The 14,749-nt window shown below is 41.0% G+C and overlaps 1 protein-coding gene across 2 annotated transcripts in view; it reads left to right on the forward strand.

The window, feature by feature from the left end:
- Positions 1 to 14,749, forward strand: part of SH3PXD2B (SH3 and PX domains 2B) — a 455,707-nt gene that overhangs the window by 370,741 nt on the left and 70,217 nt on the right. The window lies entirely within an intron of this gene.

Below are 14,749 nucleotides of genomic sequence, written 5' to 3' on the forward strand. Positions count from 1 at the left end.
AAACTATACATGTACACATACAAATATACAACTATACATGTACACAAACACAGATACACAAACTATACATGTACACAAACACAAATATACAAACTATACATGTGTACACACACACAAATACACAAACTATACATGTACACATACAAATATACAACTATACATGTACACAAACACAGATACACAAACTATACATGTACACAAACACAAATATACAAACTATACATGTACACACACAAATATACAAACTATACATGTACACACCCACGTACACCCACACAATTACACAAACTATACATGAACACACACATACACGCGCACACACACATATATATATACACACACTATACATGTACACACACAAATACATAAACACACACACACACAAACTATACATGTACACACACATACACAAACACACACACACCTATATATATATATATATATATATATATATATATATATATATATACACACTATACATGTACACACACAAATACATAAACACACACAAATACACAAACTATACATGTACACACACATGCATCAAACTATACATGTACATACACAAACACACACACACACATATATATATATATATATATATATATATACACTATACATGTACACACATAAATACATACACACACAAATACACAAACTATACATGTAAACAAATACAGAAACTATACATGTACACAAACACACATACACAAACTATACATGTACACAAACACACATACACACAAATACAGAAACTATACATGTACACACATACACAAACTATACATGTATACACACAAATATACAAACTATACATGTACACATACACGAACACCCACACAAATACACAAACTATACATGTACACACACTATGTACACATACACACACACATAAACACACACACACTCACAAACTATACATGTACACACACAAAAACCCAAACTATACATGTACACACACACACAAATACACAAACTATGCATGTACACACACACAAATAAACAAATTATACATGTACACAAACTATACATGTACACAAACACATACAAAAACTATACATGTACACACACACACATACACAAACTATACATGTACACACACACACATACACAAACTATACATGTACATACGCACACATACACAAACTATACATGTACACGTACACGCACACATACACAAACTATACATGTGTACACACACACACATACACAAACAATACATGTACACGTACACGCACACATACACAAACTATACATGTACACGTACACGCACACATACACAAACTATACATGTACACGTACACACAAATACACAAACTATACATGTACACGTACACACAAATACACAAACTATACATGTACACGTACACGCACAAATACACAAACTATACATGTGTACACACACAAATACACAAACTATACATGTACACGTACACACAAATTATACATGTACACACACAAATATACAAATTATACATGTACACACACACACACACACACACACATACTATAAATGTGCACACATACGCAAATTATACATGTACACAAACACACAAATTATACATGTACACACACACACACACAAATACATAAACTATACATGTACACACACATACACAAGCTATACATGTGTACACACAAATACACAAACTATACATGTACACACACACACACACACAAATACACAAACTATGCATGTACACACACAAATACACAAACTATGCATGTACACACACACAAATAAACAAATTATACATGTACACACACACACAAATACATAAACTATACATGTACACACACATACACAAGCTATACATGTGTACACACAAATACAAAAACTATACATGCACACACGCACAAATATACAAACTATACATGTACACACACAAATACGCAAACTATACATATATACACACACACATATACAAACTATACATGTACACACACACAAATACACAAACTATACATGTACACATACAAATATACAAACTATAGATTTACACACACACACACACACACTATACATGTACACACATACACAAACTATACATGTAAACACATACACAAACTATACATGTACACATACAAATATACAAACTATAGATTTACACACACACACACACACACACAAACTACACACGTACACCCACACAAATACACAAACTATACATGTACACACACAAACACACTCACATATACAAACTATACAAGTACACAAACACACACACAAACATAAACACACACATTCACAAACTATACATGTACACAAACAAATACACCAACTATACATGTATACACACACAAATACACAAACTAAAAGCACAATGTTATCTATATGGCTCACATGAACTAGCACTACCCTGTTGTGAAAAGCAAATAAAAATGCATTTTGATAAGAAGCCTTCAACAGCTTAGAAATTAGCATATGAGTCTACCTAGGTTTAGCTTTCAACTAAGATTAGCAAGAGAACAAAGAACATTTGATGATAAAAGTAAATTGGAAAGGTTTTTAAAACTACATGTCCTATATGAATAATGAAAGTTTAATTTTGACTGTACTGTCCCTTTAAAGCTTTACAATTGCATTATTTCATGTTTTATGCATGGAAAACGGCACTTAGTACCTACGTGGCCAAAAGTTATTTTCAGTACCAGATTGACATAACCTTTATAGCTATACTGATCTATTGCTAGATTGATTTCAAAATGTTGCACTGATCTGGAATTTTATTAAAGTGCATTTTGATCTTAAATAGCAACTGGAGTGGAGTCAAATTTAAAGAGACATAATAGCTGAAAAATGCCATGCTGTAATTTGTAAGTGCATGTAATTTTAAGACTAAAGGGATTAAACACACAGTAGAAGTACTATTTGGGACTGCCACTAATCCAATCAGAAGTGCTAGTTGCATGACACAGATGTGCACCTAGTGCTGCTGTTGGATCAGCAGTGGTTTCTACTCAGGACCAGCAGTGCTCCACTGGTCCTGAGCAGCACTTCTACTGTGTGTTTAACCCATTTGTGGTGATTAAACACAAAGTAGTATAGGGTAAAGAATTAGAGCATGTCATTAGAGCATATTATGGTCCATCTTACCTGGCTCACACTTAAAGATATACATAGCTAATGTTTGCTCCAGGACACGCGGTGGCTGTGCTTGAGTTATGGACTACTTTTCTGTGTGATGTTATTATGAAATGTAAAGCTGTTAACAAAGTTATCAAGAGCCTGGATAGCTCAGGAGATACATGAGCAGTATTTTTAAGTTAACATGTTGAAATCACAGTCATGCTAGTTAATATTTCCTTTAATAATTCTATATAAGAGCTCATACAGAAGTGGACACATTTTGCGTTGAGATTAGTTTATGCAGAGTAAATGTTTTTGTGGTTTATATACACAATCCTCCTGTTCATGGCCGTTACATTTCTCACTCAGACATGAAAATGAAAGGTAAATCCTGGTTTTATCTTTTTCCCTAATAGAAATTTGGAACTTGAACTTTCAGTTCCATAAAAATACTAAATGTATGCACATTTACAAAAATCACTGCACTATGTTGCCTGGGAACACTTTACTTATCCCTTTAAGAACTTTTTTTTGCCTGATCCAGATTTTACATCATAACCAGAACAGTAGTGTTGTGTGCCAAATCTGTGTCAGTGTTATTAATACAGTGTTGTGTTAATTTTCCAGTGTTGGACTACATGAAAGCCAATCCCAGCTGTATGTATCATGACATAAAATCTTTATAAATCATTATGACTTAGCGCATTCTAGCTGTCTTTTTCCTGTCTCTAGCTGTCTTTTTCCTGTCTCTAGCAGTCTTTTTCCAGAACTGGTTCTTCCACTTTATTTACAAAGAAAATACTGCGGCAAAATAGATCAATTCTACCACTGATGTTATTATGTAACATTTGAGTGTACTGTAAGGTCACTGGTGTTCATATAGAAATAAGAGATATCTATGTTAATGTTCTCATGTTCTAGAGTCGTGTTGCAGTACCTTCTGTACCACAATTCTGCAATCATTGCCACGTTTTGAAGGTTGGTCTGTCTTTCCTTTCACAAAGAAAACAAGGGTCCACCTAAGACAGTGGCAGTTCTACGGAGTTACCTTCCCAGTCTTTTAGATTGCACCCTTACTGTGTTAATCACATGCAGAACAGGTTCAGTTGGCTCCGTCTGCGGGGAGGATACCACTAAGTCTCGTTGTTAAATTGAAAACATCATTTATGTGGGAGAAGCAGAAGAGCACTAAAAAGTGTCAGTTTAGAATGGTAGAAATTTCTAATTTAAAGTGATTTTTATATATGCATAAACGATTAATCACTGCATTGCAAAAGATCCCAAGAATTTTAAGACTATCAATTTGTATTTTGTTTCTAATGGTAGTGAGAGTCCACGGTCCTTACATTTGGGAATTGCAACATCACCTGGACACCAGGTGGAGTCATAGACACCCTACACCAGAGTTTAACTATCCCTTCTTCTTCCCTTCTTCTCCTAGTATTTCTTTGCTTCACCAAGGAGTAGGCATGGATTGAGATGCTGCTGAATTATAAGAACATTTCAGCTTCACTCCTTCAGTGGATAGATCCTGGAAGAGAAGGTTGTAGGAGGGTGATGTTTGTACTTTGTTTCTTCTGTTGGGGTTGTGCCACAAACTAAGTTCCTTTGCCTCCCCCTGTTTGGTCAGACATTGCACCTCTCCTTATACCCGTCCTTCTCTGTTTGTTACAGGTCAGAACAGGCATAAAAAAAGATTGCAGGATGTCTATGAATGGGGGTAAGTACCTTCCTTGGGCCATATCCTATCCCGAGAAGGCACTCAGTGCTGGGGAGTAAATTCAGTACTAGGCTGCCTATCTTGCACTTAGTGCAAGGATTGTACAATGCCTGCAGGACTAGCTTAGTGATGCCACCCACTCTTCTGTCTGGCTCTCATACGGGGGTAATATTTATTTAGACAGTGTGGTTCTGGCTGCCTGAGCTTTGACAGTTCCCACTATTGCAAACCTCAGTTGAATTCCAGGGTCGGGAATGATGGTGTGTGTTAATGCTTAGTGTTCCGTTTACGTTTAGTGGAACACGGAGTTATGTACTGTGTATAGACTTCAGTAGCGCAATGTATACTTTCACAGGAGGTGCATCGTTCCTTTCGCGCCATGCAGCTTCCATATCTATAAACCTTGAACCTAAACAGTCACCACCTTACTACCGCATTTTAGACTTTAGTTAACCATGTCTTGCCTTTCCGGCAACCCTTGAATGGACACTGACAACATAGTTTTGGCGAAATTTGGAAAGGTCACTTTAATATTTGTATATTAATTAAATGGGATAACTTATCCCGTAATCTGAAACAATATCACATTTTAAAAAATGCACCAACATTGAACTTGAACTTGGGACCCACGTTTCAGGGGCAGATTACAAGAGCCCCCTGTGGTGAAGTAAGAGAGGGGAGGAGAGAACCTGTGGCATTCACCACCCCTTAGTTAGACCACTGATCAGGATGAGGTATGCCACAGGATCCTCCCCACCCCTCAAATAACCTGCCCACATGCCAGACCCCAATTTTACCGCAATCACAAAAAAAACTACACATGAAATATACAGCTGCATTTCCTTTTAATGCCTTCGGCTAGCGTAGACCACTCAAGTCACCAACTAGCTTCCAGCTGCAACTGTCCTTTAGTCCCTTATGGGAGAGTACAGGCGGTTTTACTGGTATTTGCCTAAGTAGACAATGTCCTGCCCAAACTGCACTGTTCTTTATTCTCCTTCCATGACCTCTCAGAGTTGTTCTAAATTCGTATTATTGAATTTAGGGAAGGAAACAAAATTTGGTTAGTATGATGCACTTCCTGTCCTGTTTATAAATCTACCGCCTGCCCCCACCTAGTCAGCCAGGTAATCCTATACTTCTTATCTTAGACTACCCCACCCTTTTCTGTAGCCTTCCAGCCTAGGAGCCCAACCCTTATGATGCTTCTGTCGCAATTGCTCCCTCTGCTTGTTTAAGGTCTTAGAGGCTCCATGCAGCTTCCATATCTATAAACCTTGAACCTAAACAGTCACCACCTTACTACCGCATTTTAGACTTTAGTTAACCATGTCTTGCCTTGCCGGCAACTCTTGAATAAAGACACTGACAACATAGTTTTGGCGAAACTTGGAAAGGTCACTTTAATATTTGTATATTAATTAAATGGGATAATAACATATCCCGTAATCGGAAACAATTTCACGTATCAAAAAATGCACCAGCATTGAACTTGAATTTGGGACCCACGTATCAGGGGGCAGACCACAAGAGCCCCCTGTGGCGGAGTAAGAGGGGGAAGGAGAGAAACCGCGGCATAGAGCACCCCTTAGTTAGACCACGAAATCACGACTCAGGATGAGGTATGCCACAGGATCCTCTCCACCCCTCAACTACCCCGCCCATGTGACAGACCCCAATTTCACCACCAACAAAGAGAACCTCTTTTTGCCAGTACCTAAATAGCTACCATTAGTGACCTTTCCATACCTTTATCAGATCTTCCAGCATCCTTCTGATGTCCTGCAAGAACTGATAGTTACCCATGTCGTTCAGATGTACTCCGTCTCGTCTAAATAATTCTTCCCTCTTCGCTGCTATTAACGGGTGCTCCATTACTAGACCGCCCAATACCTCTAACTGCCTTAGCTGCTACTTGATTTATCTTTCTTCTGGACCTGTACCCTGCTCTTTGTGTGTATGTATTCCTCCAGAACATCCTTGAAATCATTTTGGACCAAAATATTTTATTGTCTTGCCATGTTAGGCCTAGCCAGCTCATTAGCTCTTTTTTCTTATCTTCTAGCTCTCTCAAAGGGTATGATCCTATGTCATTACCCCCCAGGTGAATAATTAGTACATCTGGGTGCCCCCATCCTTGTCTTGGCTGCTGTATAGTGCCTACTAACTCGTCCCACCTCATCCCTCTTTTCCCAATCCACATAATACTGGCTTCTCTATGTGTAAAACCTAAATGTGCTCCCTGCATTCAGTTTTCTCTTGTTAAGTGTATCCAGTCCACGGATCATCCATTACTTATGGGATATTCTCCTTCCCAACAGGAAGTTGCAAGAGGATCACCCACAGCAGAGCTGCTATATAGCTCCTCCCCTAACTGCCATATCCAGTCATTCTCTTGCAACCCTCAACAAAGATGGAGGTCGTAAGAGGAGAGTGGTGTTTTATACTTAGTTTATTTCTTCAATCAAAAGTTTGTTATTTTTAAATGGTACCGGAGTGTGCTGTTTATCTCAGGCAGTATTTAGAAGAAGAATCTGCCTGCATTTTCTATGATCTTAGCAGAAGTAACTAAGATCCATGGCTGTTCTCACATATTCTGAGGAGTGAGGTAACTTCAGAGAGGGAATGGCGTGCAGGTTTTCCTGCAATAAGGTATGTGCAGTTAATATTTTTCTAGGGATGGAATTTGCTAGAAAATGCTGCTTATACCGGATTAATGTAAGTAAAGCCTTAAATGCAGTGATAGCTACTGGCATCAGGCTTATTAATAGAGATGCATACTCTTATAAAAATGTAATATAAAAAGTTTGCTGGCATGTTAATCGTTTTTATATATGTTTGGTGACAAAACTTATTGGAGCCTAGTTTTTTTCCACATGGCTGGTTTGATTTCTGCCTAGAGACAGTTTCCTGAAGCTTTCCACTGTTGCAATATGAGTGGGAAGGGCCTATTTTAGTGCTTTTCTTTGCAGCTAAAAATACTGACAGAGACATTCAGCTTCCCTCTGCATGATACAGGACATCTCTGAAGGGCTCAAAAGGCTTCAAAGTCGTGTTTGAGGAGGGTAACAATCACAGTAGACTGTGGCAGTTGTGACTGTGTTTAAAAAACGTTTTTGTCATTTATTATTCTGTTTTTGTTATTAAGGGGTTAATCATCCATTTGCAAGTGGGTGCAATGCTCTGCTGACTTGTTACATACACTGTAAAAATTTGTTAGTGTAACTGCCTTTTTTCACTGTTATTAAAAATTTTGTCAAAATTTGTTTCTCTTAAAGGCACAGTAACGTTTTTTTATATTGCTTGTTAACTTGCTTTAAAGTGTTTTCCAAGCTTGCTAGTGTCATTGCTAGTCTGTATAAACATGTCTGAAACAGAGGATACTTGTTCATTATGTTTAAAAGCCATGGTGGAGCCCCATAGGAGAATGTGTACTAAATGTATTGATTTCACCTTAAACAGTAAAGATCAGTCTTTATCTATAAAAGAATTGTCACCAGAGGGGTCTGTCGAGGGGGAAGTTATGCCGACTAACTCTCCCCACGTGTCGGACCCTTCGCCTCCCGCTCAAGGGACGCACGCTAATATGGCGCCAAGTACATCAGGGACGCCCATAGCGATTACTTTGCAGGACATGGCTGCAATCATGAATAATACCCTGTCAGAGGTATTATCCAGATTGCCTGAATTGAGAGGCAAGCGCGATAGCTCTGGGGTTAGACGAGATACAGAGCGCGTAGATGCTGTAAGAGCCATGTCTGATACTGCGTCACAATATGCAGAACCTGAGGACGGAGAGCTTCAGTCTGTGGGTGACGTCTTTGATTCGGGGAGACCTGATTCAGAGATTTCTAATTTTAAATTTAAGCTTGAGAACCTCCGTGTATTGCTTGGGGAGGTATTAGCTGCTCTGAATGACTGTGACACAATTGCAGTGCCAGAGAAGTTGTGTAGGCTGGATAAATACTATGCAGTGCCGGTGAGTACTGATGTTTTTCCAATACCTAAAAGGCTTACAGAAATTATTAGTAAGGAGTGGGATAGGCCCGGTGTGCCCTTTTCCCCACCTCCTATATTTAGAAAAATGTTTCCAATAGATGCCACTACACGGGACTTATGGCAGACTGTCCCTAAGGTGGAGGGAGCCGTTTCTACTTTAGCAAAGCGTACCACTATCCCGGTTGAGGACAGTTGTGCTTTTTCAGATCCAATGGATAAAAAATTAGAGGGTTACCTTAAGAAAATGTTTATTCAACAAGGTTTTATTTTACAGCCCCTTGCATGCATTGCGCCTGTCACTGCTGCGGCGGCATTCTGGTTTGAGGCCCTGGAAGAGGCCATCCATACAGCTCCATTGACTGAAATTGTTGACAAGCTTAGAACTCTTAAGCTAGCTAACTCATTTGTTTCTGATGCCATTGTTCATTTGACTAAACTAACGGCTAAGAATTCCGGATTCGCCATCCAGGTCAGCTGATGTGACTTCAAAGTCTAAATTACTCAACATTCCTTTCAAGGGGCAGACCTTATTCGGGCCTGGTTTGAAAGAAATTATTTCTGACATTACTGGAGGTAAGGGTCATACTCTTCCTCAGGACAGGGCCAAATCAAAGGCCAAACAGTTTAATTTTCGTGCCTTTCGAAATTCCAAGGCAGGTGCAGCATCAACTTCCTCCGCTTCAAGACAAGAGGGAACTTTTGCTCAATCTAAGCAGGCCTGGAAACCTAACCAGTCCTGGAACAAAGGCAAGCAGGCCAGAAAGCCTGCTGCTGCCTCTAAGACAGCATGAAGGAACGGCCCCCTATCCGGCGACGGATCTAGTAGGTGGCAGACTTTTTCTCTTCGCCCAGGCGTGGGCAAGAGATGTTCAGGATCTCTGGGCATTGGAGATCATATCTCAGGGATATCTTCTGGACTTCAAAGCTTCCCCTCCACAAGGGAGATTTCATCTTTCAAGGTTATCTGCAAATCAGATAAAGAAAGAGGCATTCCTACGCTGTGTGCAAGACCTCCTAGTAATGGGAGTGATCCATCCAGTTCCGCGGACGGAACAAGGACAGGGTTTTATTCAAATCTGTTTGTGGTTCCCAAAAAAGAGGGAACCTTCAGACCAATTTTGGATCTAAAGGTCTTAAACAAATTCCTCAGAGTTCCATCTTTCAAAATGGAAACTATTCGGACCATCCTACCCATGATCCAAGAGGGTCAGTACATGACCACAGTGGACTTAAAGGATGCCTACCTTCACATACCGATTCACAAAGATCATCATCGGTTCCTAAGGTTTGCCTTTCTAGACAGGCATTACCAATTTGTAGCTCTTCCCTTCGGGTTGGCTATAGCCCTGAGAATCTTTACGAAGGTTCTGGGCTCACTTCTAGCGGTTCTAAGACCGCGAGGCATAGCGGTGGCTCCGTATCTAGACGACATCCTGATAAAGGCGTCAAGCTTTCAAATTGCCAAGTCTCATACAGAGATAGTTCTGTCATTTCTGAGATCGCACGGGTGGAAAGTGAACGAGGAAAAGAGTTCTCTATCCCCACTCACAAGAGTCTCCTTCTTAGGGACTCTTATAGATTCTGTAGAGATGAAGATTTACCTGACGGAGTCCAGGTTATCAAAGCTTCTAAATGCTTGCCGTATTCTTCATTCCATTCCGCGCCCTTCGGTGGCTCAGTGTATGGAGGTGATCGGCTTAATGGTAGCGGCAATGGACATAGTGCCATTTGCTCGCCTACATCTCAGACCGCTGCAATTATGCATGCTAAGTCAGTGGAATGGTGATTACACAGATTTGTCCCCTCTGCTAAATCTGGATCAAGAGACCAGAGATTCTCTTCTCTGGTGGTTGTCTCGGGTCCACCTGTCCGAGGGTATGACCTTTCGCAGGCCAGATTGGACAATTGTAACAACAGATGCCAGCCTTCTAGGTTGGGGTGCAGTCTGGAACTCCCTGAAGGCACAGGGATCGTGGACTCTAAATATTCTGGAGTTAAGAGCAATATTCAATGCTCTTCTGGCTTGGCCTCAGTTAGCAACACTGAGGTTCATCAGATTTCAGTCGGACAATATCACGACTGTGGCTTACATCAACCATCAAGGGGGAACCAGGAGTTCCCTAGCGATGTTAGAAGTCTCAAAAATAATTCGCTGGGCAGAGACTCACTCTTGCCACCTGTCAGCAATCCATATCCCAGGCGTGGAGAACTGGGAGGCGGATTTTCTAAGTCGTCAGTCGTTGACATCCGGAGGTGTTTGCTCAATTGATTCATCGTTGGGGCGAACCAGAGTTGGATCTCATGGCGTCTCGCCAGAACGCCAAGCTTCCTTGTTACGGATCCAGGTCCAGGGACCCAGAAGCAACGCTGATAGATGCTCTAGCAGCGCCTTGGTTCTTCAACCTGGCTTATGTGTTTCCACCGTTTCCTCTGCTCCCTCGACTGATTGCCAAAATCAAACAGGAGAGAGCATCGGTGATTCTAATAGCGCCTGCGTGGCCATGCAGGACCTGGTATGCAGACCTAGTGGACATGTCATCCTTTCCACCATGGACTCTGCCTCTAAGACAGGACCTTCTAATACAAGGTCCTTTCAATCATCCAAATCTAATTTCTCTGAGACTGACTGCATGGAGATTGAACGCTTGATTCTATCAAAGCGTGGCTTCTCCGAGTCAGTCATTGATACCTTAATACAGGCACGAAAGCCTGTTACCAGGAAAATCTATCACAAGATATGGCGTACATATCTTTACTGGTGTGAATCCAAGAATTACTCATGGAGTAAGGTTAGGATTCCTAGGATATTGTCCTTTCTCCAAGAGGGTTTGGACAAAGGATTATCAGCTAGTTCCTTAAAGGGACAGATTTCTGCTCTGTCTATTCTTTTGCACAAGCGTCTGGCAGAAGTTCCAGATGTCCAGGCATTTTGTCAGGCTTTTGTTAGAATTAAGCCTGTGTTTAAACCTGTTGCTCCCCCATGGAGCTTAAACTTGGTTCTTAAAGTTCTTCAAGGAGTTCCGTTTGAACCTTTTCATTCCATTGATATTAAGCTTTTATCTTGGAAAGTTCTGTTTTTGATGGCTATTTCTCCAACATAGGTGTGTCCGGTCCACGGCGTCATCCTTACTTGTGGGATATTCTCTTCCCCAACAGGAAATGGCAAAGAGCCCAGCAAAGCTGGTCACATGATCCCTCCTAGGCTCCGCCTACCCCAGTCATTCTCTTTGCCGTTGTACAGGCAACATCTCCACGGAGATGGCTTAGAGTTTTTTAGTGTTTAACTGTAGTTTTTATTATTCAATCAAGAGTTTGTTATTTTAAAATAGTGCTGGTATGTACTATTTACTCAGAAACAGAAAAGAGATGAAGATTTCTGTTTGTATGAGGAAAATGATTTTAGCAACCGTTACTAAAATCCATGGCTGTTCCACACAGGACTGTTGAGAGCAATTAACTTCAGTTGGGGGAACAGTGAGCAGTCTCTTGCTGCTTGAGGTATGACACATTCTAACAAGACGATGTAATGCTGGAAGCTGTCATTTTCCCTATGGGATCCGGTAAGCCATGTTTATTAAGATAGTAAATAAGGGCTTCACAAGGGCTTATTAAGACTGTAGACTTTTTCTGGGCTAAATCGATTCATTATTAATACATATTTAGCCTTGAGGAATCATTTAATCTGGGTATTTTGATAAGATTATATCGGCAGGCACTGTTTTAGACACCTTATTCTTTAGGGGCTTTCCCAAATCATAGGCAGAGCCTCATTTTCGCGCCGGTGTTGCGCACTTGTTTTTGAGAGGCATGACATGCAGTCGCATGTGTGAGGAGATCGGATACTTAGAAAAGACTTTCTGAAGGTGTCATTTGGTATCGTATTCCCCTTTGGGCTTGGTTGGGTCTCAGCAAAGCAGATACCAGGGACTGTAAAGGGGTTAAAGTTAAAAACGGCTCCGGTTCCGTTATTTTAAGGGTTAAAGCTTCCAAATTTGGTGTGCAATACTTTTAAGGCTTTAAGACACTGTGGTGAAATTTTGGTGAATTTTGAACAATTCCTTCATATTTTTTCGCAATTGCAGTAATAAAGTGTGTTCAGTTTAAAATTTAAAGTGACAGTAACGGTTTTATTTTAAAACGTTTTTTGTACTTTGTTATCAAGTTTATGCCTGTTTATCATGTCTGAACTACCAGATAGACTGTGTTCTGAATGTGGGGAAGCCAGAGTTCCTTCTCATTTAAATAAATGTGATTTATGTGACAATGACAATGATGCCCAAGATGATTCCTCAAGTGAGGGGAGTAAGCATGGTACTGCATCATTCCCTCCTTCGTCTACACGAGTCTTGCCCACTCAGGAGGCCCCTAGTACATCTAGCGCGCCAATACTCCTTACTATGCAACAATTAACGGCTGTAATGGATAATTCTGTCAAAAACATTTTAGCCAAAATGAACACTTATCAGCGTAAGCGCGACTGCTCTGTTTTAGATACTGAAGAGCATGACGACGCTGATAATAATGGTTCTGAAGGGCCCCTAAACCAGTCTGATGGGGCCAGGGAGGTTTTGTCTGAGGGAGAAATTACTGATTCAGGGAACATTTCTCAACAAGCTGAACCTGATGTGATTACGTTTAAATTTAAGTTGGAACATCTCCGCATTCTGCTTAAGGAGGTATTATCCACTCTGGATGATTGTGACAAGTTGGTCATCCCAGAGAAACTATGTACAATGGACAAGTTCCTAGAGGTCCCGGGGCTCCCAGAAGCTTTTCCTATACCCAAGCGGGTGGCGGACATTGTAAATAAAGAATGGGAAAGGCCCGGTATTCCTTTCGTCCCTCCCCCCATATTTAAAAAATTGTTTCCTATGGTCGACCCCAGAAAGGACTTATGGCAGACAGTCCCCAAGGTCGAGGGAGCGGTTTCCACCTTAAACAAACGCACCACTATACCCATAGAAGATAGTTGTGCTTTCAAAGATCCTATGGATAAAAAATTAGAAGGTTTACTTAAAAAGATGTTTGTTCAGCAGGGTTACCTTCTACAACCAATTTCATGCATTGTCCCTGTCGCTACAGCCGCGTGTTTCTGGTTCGATGAGCTGGTAAAGGCGGTCGATAGTGATTCTCCTCCTTATGAGGAGATCATGGACAGAATCAATGCTCTCAAATTGGCTAATTCTTTCACCTTAGACGCCACTTTGCAATTGGCTAGGTTAGCGGCTAAGAATTCTGGGTTTGCTATTGTGGCGCGCAGAGCGCTTTGGTTGAAATCTTGGTCAGCTGATGCGTCTTCCAAGAACAAGCTACTTAACATTCCTTTCAAGGGGAAAACGCTGTTTGGCCCTGACTTGAAAGAGATTATCTCTGATATCACTGGGGGTAAGGGCCACGCCCTTCCTCAGGATCGGCCTTTCAAGGCCAAAAATAAACCTAATTTTCGTCCCTTTCGTAGAAACGGACCAGCCCAAAGTGCTACGTCCTCTAAGCAAGAGGGTAATACTTCTCAAGCCAAGCCAGCTTGGAGACCAATGCAAGGCTGGAACAAGGGAAAGCAGGCCAAGAAACCTGCCACTGCTACCAAGACAGCATGAAATGTTGGCCCCCGATCCGGGACCGGATCTGGTGGGGGGCAGACTCTCTCTCTTCGCTCAGGCTTGGGCAAGAGATGTTCTGGATCCTTGGGCGCTAGAAATAGTCTCCCAAGGTTATTTTCTGGAGTTCAAGGGGCTTCCCCCAAGGGGGAGGTTCCACAGGTCTCAGTTGTCTTCAGACCACATAAAAAGACAGGCATTCTTACATTGTGTAGAAGACCTGTTAAAAATGGGAGTGATTCATCCTGTTCCATTAGGAGAACAAGGGATGGGGTTCTACTCCAATCTGTTCATAGTTCCCAAAAAAGAGGGAACGTTCAGACCAATCTTAGATCTCAAGATCTTAAACAAGTTTCTCAAGGT

This window comes from Bombina bombina, chromosome 6, assembly GCF_027579735.1.
Source record: "Bombina bombina isolate aBomBom1 chromosome 6, aBomBom1.pri, whole genome shotgun sequence".
Taxonomy (NCBI): Eukaryota; Metazoa; Chordata; class Amphibia; order Anura; family Bombinatoridae; genus Bombina; species Bombina bombina.